At 44.5% G+C, this 13,177-nt stretch overlaps 1 protein-coding gene across 3 annotated transcripts in view; it reads right to left on the bottom strand.

Annotated features, from left to right (window-relative positions):
- KLHL13 (kelch like family member 13) overlaps positions 1–10,460 on the bottom strand; it is a 77,433-nt gene extending 66,973 nt beyond the window's left edge. The window contains exons 1-2 of one of the 3 annotated variants that reach the window (XM_032748358.3): positions 10,359–10,413; positions 264–328 (exon numbers count right to left, since the gene is read on the bottom strand). The gene's annotated coding sequence lies outside the window, so the exon portion shown is untranslated. Of the gene's footprint in view, positions 1–263; positions 329–10,358 lie in introns of all 3 variants that reach the window. The other 2 variants (XM_072929104.1, XM_072929103.1) reach the window with 2 other exon arrangements.
- Between the last annotated feature and the right edge of the window lie 2,717 nt (positions 10,461–13,177).

Genomic DNA, 13,177 nt, shown 5'->3' on the forward strand with positions numbered 1-13,177 from the left:
CATCACCCATAGCAGCTTCCCACCTCCAATGCCATGCTGGCTGCAGAGACTTCCCCACGACAGTTTCCCAAAGAATGCTCCCCTGCTGGTCCACCCCTCTGCCCTACTGTGCTGCCTCTTTACTGCCTGGAAAGCTGGGGGCACCTCCACACACAGCTACACAATGTGTGCCTGGTTGTGTTAATTGAGTAGGAATGATTTCACTGGGGTTTAGTCACTGAAAGAAAATTATTTGCATACACAAAGTATCTCAACTTTCTTACTGTTCATGGCAGGATCCCAGGGCTATGTTTCGCCATTCCCAAGCAGTCCAGGTTAATTTTGACATCTAGAACAAGGTTTGGGAAGAGAAAAAAATTGTCACACACATTTGCACACTATTATCCACTGTAGATGTTATTTTAAAGAACTGCAGGGTAGAGCATCTCAACAGAGTTAACTATTGGCTTCTGCAGCCCTTTGAGCTCTGTCTCTAGTGTGAGTGGAAAATTGGATAGCCCTGCTTCTTGCCTGAAGGGAAAGTTCACATAACTCACTAAAAATCTGTGGCATCCTGCTCTTTTCCATGTGTATGGAATATTTAATACAGAATCCCACAAGAACACAGCTCCACATAAAAACCTATTTCAACAGTAGCGCCGAAGAAAAAGTCAGATCTAATTTTTGCTTTGAAGCTACTCAGGCAGACACTGTTTCAGAATCACAGCCACCACTTCATGTCAATCACAAAATGCATACAAGCCACAGGAGGTACAGAAGTCCTAACAGAAGTAATACCTTGCACCATGATCCCAGGCCAAGCCCCCTTCTCACAAACTCCCCCCAGCAGCTGTTACCACAGCAGGAAGCTCTGGTTGGGCTTGCACAGAGAGCACCAGTCCCAGCAGAGCCGAAATAGCACAAAGTTACAGTGGAAAGTCATCTTACAGCCTGAACAATGGGATAGAGGGATTTAGGAGGAGACACTGCATTTCTTTTTAATGCTGAAAATATAGCACAACCCATTTGAAAGGAAAACAGCAAGCAGTTACCCCAAAACACAAGGAGCAATCAGCAGTGCTGTTATTTGCACAGGCATTAATTCTTTTTAATTCATTCTAATGTAAAGCAGAGTGAAGAAATGCTGGCAATAACACTGCTGGCTTTCATTTCCTCTGCATTTCCTCTCAGAAAAACCGACAACATTGCACTTGGCAACCCATATTCTCACACTGTTAGCACCAGAAAGTGAGGGTCACTTCTATAATTCAATGAATGAACAGTATTTTTTTCAATTACAAGCCCTTGCTTGTATCCAGTTAAAATGATAAAGCAATACTAACAACAAAATCACACAGAAAATTGCAGGTTAACCAATAATAATGGATCAGAAGCACTACGGGACATTTAAACTTCTTCACCAAAACAAAGGGTTTACCTGAAGATAAGGAGCTATAGCAGTCTTATTTCATGAAGCTTTTGATATTCCTCCTTAACATGTGTCAAATTATTTTGTTTTAATATATGCACAGCTATGGATGGCAGCAATCAGAATGACTCAAGTTCCAGAACTAAAATGCCATTGTGTCAGAAATGGCACACAAAATTCACCAGGAAGCCTCTCACACAGTTTGCTTTGGTGAAGAAGGCCAGAAAGACATGAAGTTAAGAAGTAGTTTCTGGTGGTTTCTTACTCTCTTTAAAACTCCCTTTCTTACTCCTTTTAAAACCAGGAGGAAGATCCAGCTCCCTCCCATCCCCTATGAGCACATTTTGCCCAACCTGCAGGGTGGCAGAGCCACGTCAGGCTGCTCCAGTGACACACACAAGTGTTACACTGCAGGGCCTTGTGAAAGGCTCTAAGTAAGGAAAATCTCAGACAATGCCAGACTTGTTAGACACATCTGGGATGGCACTGAAACAATAAAGTCAATACAAAGACAGCATTTTCCTCCTCTGACCCATTGATTTTTTTTCCTCCTCCCATTTCTTTTTCTGCCATTATTTATTTATGACTCTTTGTTTAGGACAGTGAAATGTTGTCATGCAACTTATTACCTTGCACATTCATGTTTTCCAGCCCAACTCCCTCCTACCATTAATTTTACTAATAAATAAACAATCTGAGGTAGTAGTGGGAGCTGGTTACAACCAAAACATGGACTCTTCTGTACACACGTGGGGAAGACAAGGCACTGCTGCACAGCAGCCCCACACCACATGCCCTGGCACCTGGCAGCACCACCAGAAGGGTGCCAGCACTGCCATCCCCTGCTTCCACATGAAATATGTCTAAATTCTCTCCACACCAGCAGATCATTACAGCCTAACCAGAAAATACACTCATTCCCCATGAGGAAGATGAAGTGGGATTTTCTTACTTCAGCTGTAATCACGGGGTTATTTGCAGGGACAAACCACATTTCTGCCTCCAAGCAGCCCTTTGGCTTGTGAACCTCTGCCCTAGGTTTGGATCTCCTCCTCTAGGAACAGCTGTGCCATGGAAGAGCTCAGCACCCTTGGCTGCTTGTCCCTGCTCTCTGCCATAAGGCTCCAGCTGAGCTGCTCTTAAGTACTTTCTAACCTATTTACTCAGGATCAACCAATACAAAGAGTGATTATTTAGACTGTTTAAAGCACTCCAGCTTATTTTGGTTGACATTCTGCAGAAGAGCTCACATAAATGTTTAAGCTGCCAGAGTAAAGGTTTACAACCCCCTTTACTGAAATATTTTCTGCTCCTACAAACTAGTAATGATATCCAACAGCAAGAGAAAGCCAACAGCAGACAAGAAATCCCTGCTGTCATCCCAAAAGAAGCCAGGGCATTTGGCACACTCATCACCGAAGAAATCAATTTTAAGAGGAGGTAAAGTTCCAATCTGCTCAGCCCTTTCTCTTAGAAAAGACATAACTTGGAGTTCCATGAGCCAGAATAGCCATGTAATCACCTACAATAACTTTAACACAAAGCCCTGCCTTGAAGGAAGGCAAGAGCAGCTGTTAAAGTCCACCATACCCGCTTAAGGCTACAAGAAAGAGAAAAATGTTACCACCACAGGCTAGACTACTTGCTTACTAAGCTGTTACCAACAATTGTAACTGTTCCTTTATACAGTCATACCAAACACTAGAAAAATAACCAGTGGGAGAAAGACTACATCAGCATAACAAGATTTGGGAAGGGAACAGAAACTGCCTTTTTGTTCTGCACATGGGAGGCGCTGTCATAACAAGGTCTTGGTGCATCACTGTGGCCCTTAATCATCATCAGGTAGACAACCCAGCTAGAATACTACTAAAAAAAAAAAAAAAAAAAGGGAATGGCAGTAGGAACACAAAATCTCAGTCCCTACCTTCTTGCTAAAGGGAACTGCTAGGGGGTTGTAACATGGCTCATTTAGAGCCTCACAGCAAACTCCTCCACATATCAAAATGTACTTTAAGACAAGCTACTAAACCATTCCTGAGAAAGATTTGCAAAGGTACAGGCCAGGCTTGTAGCAAGTGGTACCACCAACATCACTGAGATAAGTGATGAGTTAACAACACTTCTACCAGCCCCAAGACAGGTGATAACATGATCATCTCATTACTCTGATCCTTTAAAAAACCGAACTCTGTTTGGACATTAAGGACAAAATTCTCAGACTCAGGAGTAAAATATGGTACCAAGTCTCACTTGGATCACAGAACTCCACACAATAGTCCTTTTATCATTACAGATTTCAGTGTTTGGTCCTACCCAGTTTGGAACTAATAAGGAGCAGAGACAGTGAATGCTGGAACATTTACTTCCCCATGACAAAGGTGAGGAAGTACAAAAGACTGGTCAGATTTGCAGAGCCACCAAGGGAGCAGAGTAAGGCAGCTCAAGCAACATGGTAAATTCAATATTGTTGACTTATCTAGGTTTATCCTTCAATTCCTTCATAGTATAAGTGTTTAATTCCTAATTTCCAGCTTCAATGTGTAAGCTTGCAAAGTCTTTTGTTTGTATGTCTCATAGGAAATACACCCTGGTGGCAATACTTTAATTCCACTGTATAAAAACAAGCTTTACTTAGAACAGCAAACACAAGAGCCCAGCTTAAATTTCTAAGCACAAAATCATTGCTACATTATAAATTCAACATTGAAGAGAGCAAAACTGGTAACACTGTTCTTGCTGAAAGCTTCCAACATCAACAAGCAATAAAATACAGTTGTTAATAAGTGTCAGCAATACAACCTCACATGTATTTTGTAATTTGTAGTTGCTACTACTTAAAAAGTTACTCACTAACACTGAGATGAAAGATGATGGGGGGGTGGTAGGCATAAAATATTAACACAAATCTTCTACAATTCTGGCACCATGGTGGATAATCAGCTTCTAAAAAAAAAGAGAAATATATATAAAGAAACATGCCCACGTCTGTAGGATTCTAGTGCTGCTCACAGCTTTCTTTAAATAACGGATGTGCTACTCACTTCCTCAATTCTATTCAAAAACTGTGGGCAGCCATAAACTTGCCCAGAACCTCGTGTTTTGTAGCACTGAAACTGGTTGAGTGTCAGGCACTGAGAAGCCAGAAGTTGACAAGGCAGAAGAGCAACCCATTTCTCCCTCTTGGCTCCCTTCAAGAACCAGGTATCTTCAGCAGGATGCAAGGCAGTGTTTGAATGCCTCAGAACTAAGAAAAAGTCTTCCCCCTTCCTTAATGTAGTGTAGAATTTCTGCTTTAATATAAATATTTACCTGAAAACATGAATCTAAGTGTTACATGGATCATTCAGCTTCCTCACAGATGGAAAGCTAATTGGAGAACAGCAATCCAGGAAGAGTTCTTTAAAGGCACCTGGAAACATGACAAGTTTGAAGCGGGAGCAATGCCCTGGTCCTGCTGAGCTGAGTTTGATGCTCCATCCCCAGCATCTGCTGGACAAGCTGTGCTGCTTTCCCTCCTGACACGATTCCTGCCTCTACCTGTGAGAGCAGTAGCAAGGTGTAGCCACAGGGTGAGTTAGCAAACTGATAAGAACATTATTGAGTGGGTAAGTTTCCCATGAGCTAAGTAGCATGAAAGAAATCATCCTGCAATCACTCAAGCATTAGCTCTGCCAATGCAGCTGCCCCAGGAGATCAGGGCATAGGGCAGGACCACACAAAGGCACATTTAATGAATTACCTGCAGCCCCAAACTGTCTCCCAAGTCTCCAGCATCAGATTTTGCTGAGTGTGTGAATCTTCTGCTTGATTTTCAATCCCTAACAAGTTTATGAAAAAGTTTGAAATTTGAAAGAAATATTTTGTATTGTTTTCTTCCAGAATTATTTTTAAATGTAAAAACCACTGCAATCATATATGACAGAACCAGAGCTTCAACTTCAGAAAGCCAGTACAGTAAAAATGTGCTGGATATTTCAGATCATCATCTTAATATACTGCTGGATACCTCCCATTAGCATTATCAGATAAGGTCAGTTATTCAAAGGAATCAAAGTTCTCACAATACTAAATTAAATGCATGTGGAACACACTCAACTTAAATTAGAGAACACCACTCACATGGAGATCCCAAAGAACACCCAGGAAAAAGGAACTGGGTTGAAATTCACATTTATCTTTGCTTTTATCAGCCTATAAGATTCTCTCTAATATTTCATCATAATCACTCACACTCATTCTGCTGAATTTTTTCATTACATGGCACCTCACCCTCCTCATAACAATTTGCACTTGACCAGATGGTTATGGTGTGAATAAAGCTCATTTACCATGCACCATGGTTTTCGCTTGTCACGATGCTAAATCCTGATCTGCAATTTCTGAATAATAGACTGATAAAATCAGTTTCTTTTCATCACCAAGAAAAAAGGAACAAAGTTCTTCCCCCACTGCCCTGCAAAGATGGAAATTAACATTCATACCAGGACTCACATGAGTAGCTGAGTACTGCAATATTTGTTAGAACACATACTTTTAAGTCCTCTGAGCAAGGACAGGCACCCAAATCACCCCATCCTTCATTTTAACCATGAGATCCATGCACCACATTCCCATAAGCTTTGTGCCAACTGTTTTTCTCCTTGTGAGGTGGAACAGCTTAGACAGGACCTCTGTCCTAAAGCAGCTTACACCTCCCACTTCAGGCAAATAAAGAGACTTCTGAGAGGCAGGACAAACGAGTCCATATGCCAGGAGGCAGGAGCCAAAGCAAGTGTCTGACATCACAGGTAAATAGTCCTGCTGCTTTTCCTACTGACAGCCAGGTCTGCTCTGGTCCCATCCACACCTGCACAGAGAACAGCAGCAGTTTTTCTGTCAGGTGCCTTCCATGTGCATCACTGTCTGGGCACCCTCCAGAGAAGAGGCTCTTGAAAAGGGAGAGCAAAATGTGCAATGTGACAACTCAAGCAGGCAGGGGGCACCTGGTAAGGTTGATGCTCTTTAATAAGGAAATGGAGCAAGGTCTGAAGTTTTCCCCTAAATGTAAGGAGTTACAAGTCAAGGCAAAAGCTCTAAGAACTTATTTAAAAGCAAAATTTCTGTTCACAAGCTATTTTCATTTGTACTTTCTCCTGTACATAAGTTTGTTCATATTTTAAATATTTCCCATTGAAGAAACCAAGCAGAATAGCCGGCATTGCTTGCCGAACAAATCTCACATTGCACAACTACAGAACACACCACCAAGCAGCTGCATCAGTCACAAAGAAGGTAAACAAAAGCCCCAAGAAATCATATGACCATTGTCATTAGTACTAACAAAGCACTGTTTCCATAAAAAGAAATTGAATTACGTATATCCTATACCAAATTTAAAGCAAAAATATCAATAATATAAATCAGTAGCTGGAGCATTCTTCAAAAAGTAGTACAGCCAACTCACTTGAAAACAGCTTCTCACAATAGGCATCGAAGACATCAAATTCATTACAGGACACTGAACATGGAAAATCACCCACATTTTCCTAGTAAATCTTCAGAAATACACAAGTCAATTAAAGGCGTCAGGTTTAAATTTTGTTGCAGGTTGCAAGCTCCTCCTGGGTTCAAACAGATCCCTTCCCATCTTAAAATTCAAAAGATATCTTCAGGAAATCCACTTCTGAAACACTTCTGTCACCAATACTAAGTCACACATTCCAACTCCCTGTATCTCCCACCCCACTGCACTTACAGGTTCCCATGCCAGAACCTCCTGGTACAGGATATAGGCTGTCTGCACTGCAAATGCACCCCAAAACACCTTCTCTTGTGTAAAGCTCTCAGAAACAAAGCTTTATGAAAATAATTCACAATATTTCATAATAATGAATAATTTCATAATCATAGTAATTCAGATAAAATCAGAATATTTTTCAATTCCCCTGAATACCCACTGAAAGCATGCCTTTGCACCAGTGACTACAATCTAACATTGTTTAATTACTTTGTAGCTTTTCAAAGAGCTTTTGGGTTAGGGCTAGCCAATACACAGAAAAGTTTATTCCACAGAAGTGTTTCTAATTTATCCACCAGCTCTAATCTCACCATTTTAATAAACCTGTTGCACCACAAATAGTTAAAAAGAAAACCATAAAAATGTTCCCAGACAGTACTCTGACAATGCAATACAGCTGTGAGAATTAAAAAGACCTGAAAGTAGAGAACTTTGAAAGGAAAGCAGAACATAATGTTGCCCCATCTATTTAAGCTTTTACCTCCCACTCACATTGACACCTATAAACACGATGCCAGATCTGTGATAAAAGCATCCATCCCTGTGAAACCAGCCCCAGGCTGTCAAAATCAACTCTGATAAGCTATTAAGAGTCATTAGAAAAGTTTTCCACTATTGATACAATGAACAGCCAAACACTGAATATGTTCTGAGACTGCTATCCTTAAAACACTTCATAATTGTTCAATTTTTGCCATAGTGCAGCTTCACAGAAAGTTTTGCCAGCATAGATATATCATCTAAAACAGTAAAGGGGAAAAAAAAAGCTATATACTAGGCATCACAACTATTTCAGCAACCTAACAACCATGGAAAACACAAGCATTTCTGACAGCTTTGCTTGTGGTGTTTGTGGAGGTGATAGAGTAGTACTAGCAGAAACACTCCCAGCAGAACACACTGCAGATTCCTTCGGATCCTCTACCAACACTTTCTTTGTAGTGTTGATTAATGAGCCCCTTCTAACAGCTAGACCACACCAAGAACATAGAGCCCTGGAGGTAACTTCAATGATACCTTTAGATCCAGACAACCTGAGCGTGAACACCATGGTCAAAGAAACCATACAAGTATCATATTACACTGAGATATATTCAACGTCAGAACTTGTTAGTTGTTTTTTCTGTTTTCTTAAGAACTCCAGCATTTTTCTCAGCCTGCTGGAAAACAAAAAAGGAAAAATCACACCTGTGACTAGAATTCATAGAACAATTTGGGTCAGTAGGGACCTCAAAGATCACCTGGTTTCACCCCCCTGCCATGGGCAGGGACATCTCCCACTGCACCAGGCTGCTCAATGCCCCATCCAACCTGGCATGGAATTCAGGGGGAAAGGCAAGGCCTTACTTTGTATGCCCAACCCCACTGTGCCTCTGGGCAGGTCATGTGCCAGCAGAAGAACCCTTTCTGCAGCAGCTACACCTCACTTCCCCTCTTAGCCTCCCCTGCCAGCTGCAGGTACTCCCTTCTCCCTTCCCTGCTTGATCCCAGTGCTCACCATCCCTCCACAGACACGCTCTGCTGGCATCTGGGGGACTCCACTGCAAACTAGACCAGGGAATCTGGGAATCTTTTCTTCTGGTGGGGTACACTTGCTGAGCTGCTTCATACATCACCAGAAGTTATCATGAATTGCATTAGTCTCCAAGCCACAATTACTGCTACAGATCAGGTACAGTTGAACTACGGCCTCAGATGACATTCAGTTTAGTGAATCTTTTACAGAAGAGCAGAAGAAATTATTTAAAGTAATAATAATAAAAAAAGCTAGCTGGGGCAAAGTCACTTTAATTCATTTTTGACACCTAGAGTCATTGGCTCACTAGAAGCAGCAGCAGCAGTTTTGCTTCTTTGAAGCAGAGCAGCATGCTAATTTGTGCTGGCACCTCATTACAATTTTTTGAACTTTAGAAGTGAAGGAGAATGTTCAGAAGCACAATTTTGAAAATCATAGAATCGAAGAGATCACAAGAAGTGTATTCCGGATAGCATTTAATCAAAGTTGCTACACAATTTATTTTTTTTTTACTATCAACACTCTGCAGCATATTCTAGTATTAAACAGGACTGCAGAACAAGCTCTACCATGAAATCAGAGAAGTGGGAAGAGTGCCCTGAAGGTTATTCATTAGCATTATCTCTATGTGTAGCTCACTGGGGAAAGAATAAGGAAAACTCCTCTGTGGCATTCTATTCAAATGTATGAGACATATTTAAATGAGCGAGGGAAGTATTTCTGATGCAGATTTCACAGCAGGTCCAAGACAGCATCAGTTTCATTAACACTCAGAATATCCAAGCTAAAAAGCCCTTTGCCATACAAAACTGAAAAAGATGCGCACCTTGCGCCTCCTGAATTATACAAAGGAGCCGAGCCAAGACTCCTAGAGTTCTTAAGTTAACATCGCACTTTTCATAGGGAGGCGAAAAGTCCTGAACGGTACCTACTAAAAACAGAGCTTGGCCTAAATTTGATGAGAACAAGGAAAGAGGAAACTGACAAGCTAATTACAACCTACAGCTACGTCCCCCTTTCTAATGGCTGCACCTCAGAACTAATCCCCAAAACTCCTTCCTGCACTCCGACCTCCTCCAGCCTATTTAAGGACCAGGGAACAATAAACACTGACGAGCAGAACGGGCCGGGTGAAGGAAGAGAACGATTACAATGGCTGCATAACAAAGCCTGCGAAAGGAGAGTTAAAGACACTTTTTGCGAGCGGCACAAGCCCCGCAGCCCGGTCCGCCGGCAGCCGCGACCCCGGCCGGGACAGTCCCGCTGTGTCCCCGGCGGTGACCCCCATCCTGCCGGACCCCGTCCGTGCCCCGGCGGGCACGGCGCTCTCCGGCGCTGCCCGGCACCGAGCGCCCCTCGCTGGGTGCCCGCTGGGATGGGGCACCCCCGTCCGCGCTCCCTCCCGGCGGGGACCGCACCGCCCCCGGCACGGGGTCACCGCCCGCCGCCCCCGAGCGCGCCGGGACGCGCCGGGCCCGTCCCGCCCGCAGCGAGCCCCCGCCGGCAGCAGCGCAGCCCCGCGGCCTCCGAGCGGCCCCCGGCCAACCGAGACCCTCGGGGCAGCCCCCCCGCCCCGCTTCCCCCGCGGCCGCAGAGGCCCCGCCGGGCCCCCGAGCGGGACGGAGCCGAGCCGGGTCCCCGCGCCTCGCCCTCACCTGCGGCTGCGGCCGCCCGGCCCCGGCCGCGGTCCCGCTCCGGAGCGGCCCCAAGCGCCGAGCGCGGCCCCGCTCCCCGCGCGCGCCCGGCCCGCCCCGCCCGGCCCGCGTCACCGCCGGGCGCGCACTGCGCCTGCGCGGGGCGGGGCGGCGGGGAAAGGGGCGGGGCCATGGTGAGGGGGCGGGGCCTCCGTGAGGGGAGGATCGGAGAGAGAGAGGGAGGGAGAGAGGGGTGGAAGAATGGAGAGAGGGATGGAGAGAGAGGGAGAGAGAGGGAGAGAGAGGGAGAGAGAGGGAGAGAGAGGGAGAGAGAGAGAGGAATGGAGAGAGGGAGAGAAGGAGAGAAGGAGGGAGGAATGGAGAGAGGGAGGGAGAGAAGGAGGGAAGAATGGAGAGAGGGAGAGAGAGGGATGGAGAGAGGGAGAGAAGGAGAGAAGGAGGGAGGGAGGGAGAGAAGGAAGGAGGGATGGAGAGGGGGAGAGAGAGAAGGAAAGAGGGATGGAGAGAGGGAGAGAAGGAGGGACACAAGAAGGGAGACAAGAAGAGAGGGATGGAGAAGGAGGGGGAAGGAGAGAAGGAGAGAGGGATGGAGAGAGGGATGAAGAGAAGGAGAGAGAGAGATGGCGAGAAGGAAAGAAAGAGAGAGGGATGGAGAGAAGGAGAGCGGGAGGAAGAGAAGGAGGGAGGAAAAGAGGGTAGAGGCCACGGCGCACAGCGGTAGCAGGTCTGCCAGCAGGGCTTGTCTCCAGCTTGGTGCATGAGAGCTGCTAGAACAGCAGGGAGGACAGAAGGAGGCAGCAACAGTCATAAAATCACAGAATGGTTTGGGTTGGAAGGGGCCTCAAAGACCATTTAGTTCCAACCCTCCTGCCATGGTCAGGGACACTTTCCACTAGACCCGGTTTCTCCAAGCCCCATCCAGTCTGGCCGTGGACATTTCCAGGAATGGGGCATCCACAGCTTCCCCGTGCCAGTGCCTCAAACAAACCTCAAAGTCCATAATTTCTTCCCAATATCTAATCTAAACCTACTCTCAGTTTGAAGCCATTCTCCCCTATCCTGTCACTCCACTTCCCAATGAAGTGCTCGTCTCTATTTCCCTTGCAGTCCCCTCTCAGACGCTTACCAAGTCCTGGTGGCCTAGGAAATGTGAGTGATAGATACACAAAAATATCTCCTCGTGTTCTCCAGGGGATCAACAACATTACCAGGTGAAAGGCAAGCCACAAGCTGCTGCCCCAGCCAGAGTGTTGGCTCCTGGAAAGCTCAGAATTGCTTCACCTGAAAACTCAATTGCTTCACCTGCTCCCATAATGCTGGAGGATGCTAACCCTGAATTTTCTTCACAGTCCTCTCCTCTTTTCATGTGGCCACATCTTGGATTTGGGAACTGCTGTTCTTCTGCCATTCTGTATTGTTTCCTGTAAACACACCTTTAACTAATGAACCCCCAACATTCAGCAAATTTTTGACTGCAGGTAATCTTAGGGAAAATAATGCCTTAGTTAAACCCAGTCAACCCTAATGAAGTTATAGGAATTTTAGCAATGCAATTAAGGGCAGAACTTGATGCAAAACTAATTATGAAGGCATAGGTAACCTTCCAGCCAAGACTGCAACCAGCTCCTCATACTTTTAACCCTGGAGGAAAAGTTGAAACGCCTATGAGACCATAACACACTATTTGAGAGTTGTGTAAGTCAAACAGCACTTGCTTTTAAAGCTGTTTTTTATCTGGACTTTTTTTTGCATTGGCTTATGAAAGCCAGTGCAGCATCAATCTCAGAGCAAAAGCTATCCTGGTTGAGTAACTCTCTAACAGATTTTGCTGTGGGCAGTTTTGGGTTCACTTCTGTTCTCCTCACATCAGTGAGAGCAACTGAAGCAAATTCAGGCACAAGGAACCAATTCACCTCTCCTCTGAAGCTGACAAGAAAATCAGTATTTAGGTTGCAGAAGAAAGCAGTTTTTGTGTATATTTTTCCAACTCTTGTCCTTGAAAATTACCTCTTGCATGAGCCAGTGCCAGTCTCAACTTACCTTTACAAAACTTTAAGAAGAATTCATCTCTGCTGAGAAGAGACATGGACAGAGTGACACACAGGGAACCACATAAATATTCCCAAATAGAATAACCCCAGTATAGGAATGTGCTCAGTCACAATATTTTACAAAAAAAAGTTGCAACCATGAGTTCTTCACCTTTTTGCTTCTTTCTTTCCCTTAGAAAAGAAAGTGAAATTTGCCATTTAGATGGACTGTAGCTATAAAACACATACCACTCCAGATACTGCTTTTCTCTCCTACTGCTTTTTTGCCCCAAGGCAAGGTAATCTCTCCAACACACATGTAACTTCCAATAGCACAGAAACTTTCTGATCCTCTTTGCTCATTTACCTGGCAAAAGGTGTTTTTTACAGGCCAGGTTCCATCTTGTTTCACAGCTGAATATTCCTTTTTTTTGTTTGGTTTGTTTTGTTTTGGGGTTTTGTTTGTTTGTTTGTTTTTATTAAGGATTTGGCAAATGAATCAAGTGCTCATACTGCTCCAGTGTTCTTCCAACAGTTCCAGCCTGAAAACCAGGCAAATTTTCCCAGTCTTTACTGGGGACCTCTCAGCACCAAATTCCAGAATGCATCTGGAAGCCCCCAGGAACCCAGCTGTGCAGGGAAAGGCTGCAAAGCTCTGTTCAGCAGCCCTAGGCTTTGTCACTAAGGAGTTCTTGAAAATACATGTACTAGGGTTGCTTAGGTATTATATTGTAATTTAAAAACTTGTTCTAAGTGTACTTTTCTACAAAGCTTTGATGCCTGTTATGT

This window comes from Taeniopygia guttata, chromosome 4A, assembly GCF_048771995.1.
Source record: "Taeniopygia guttata chromosome 4A, bTaeGut7.mat, whole genome shotgun sequence".
In the NCBI taxonomy this organism is placed as follows: domain Eukaryota; kingdom Metazoa; phylum Chordata; class Aves; order Passeriformes; family Estrildidae; genus Taeniopygia; species Taeniopygia guttata.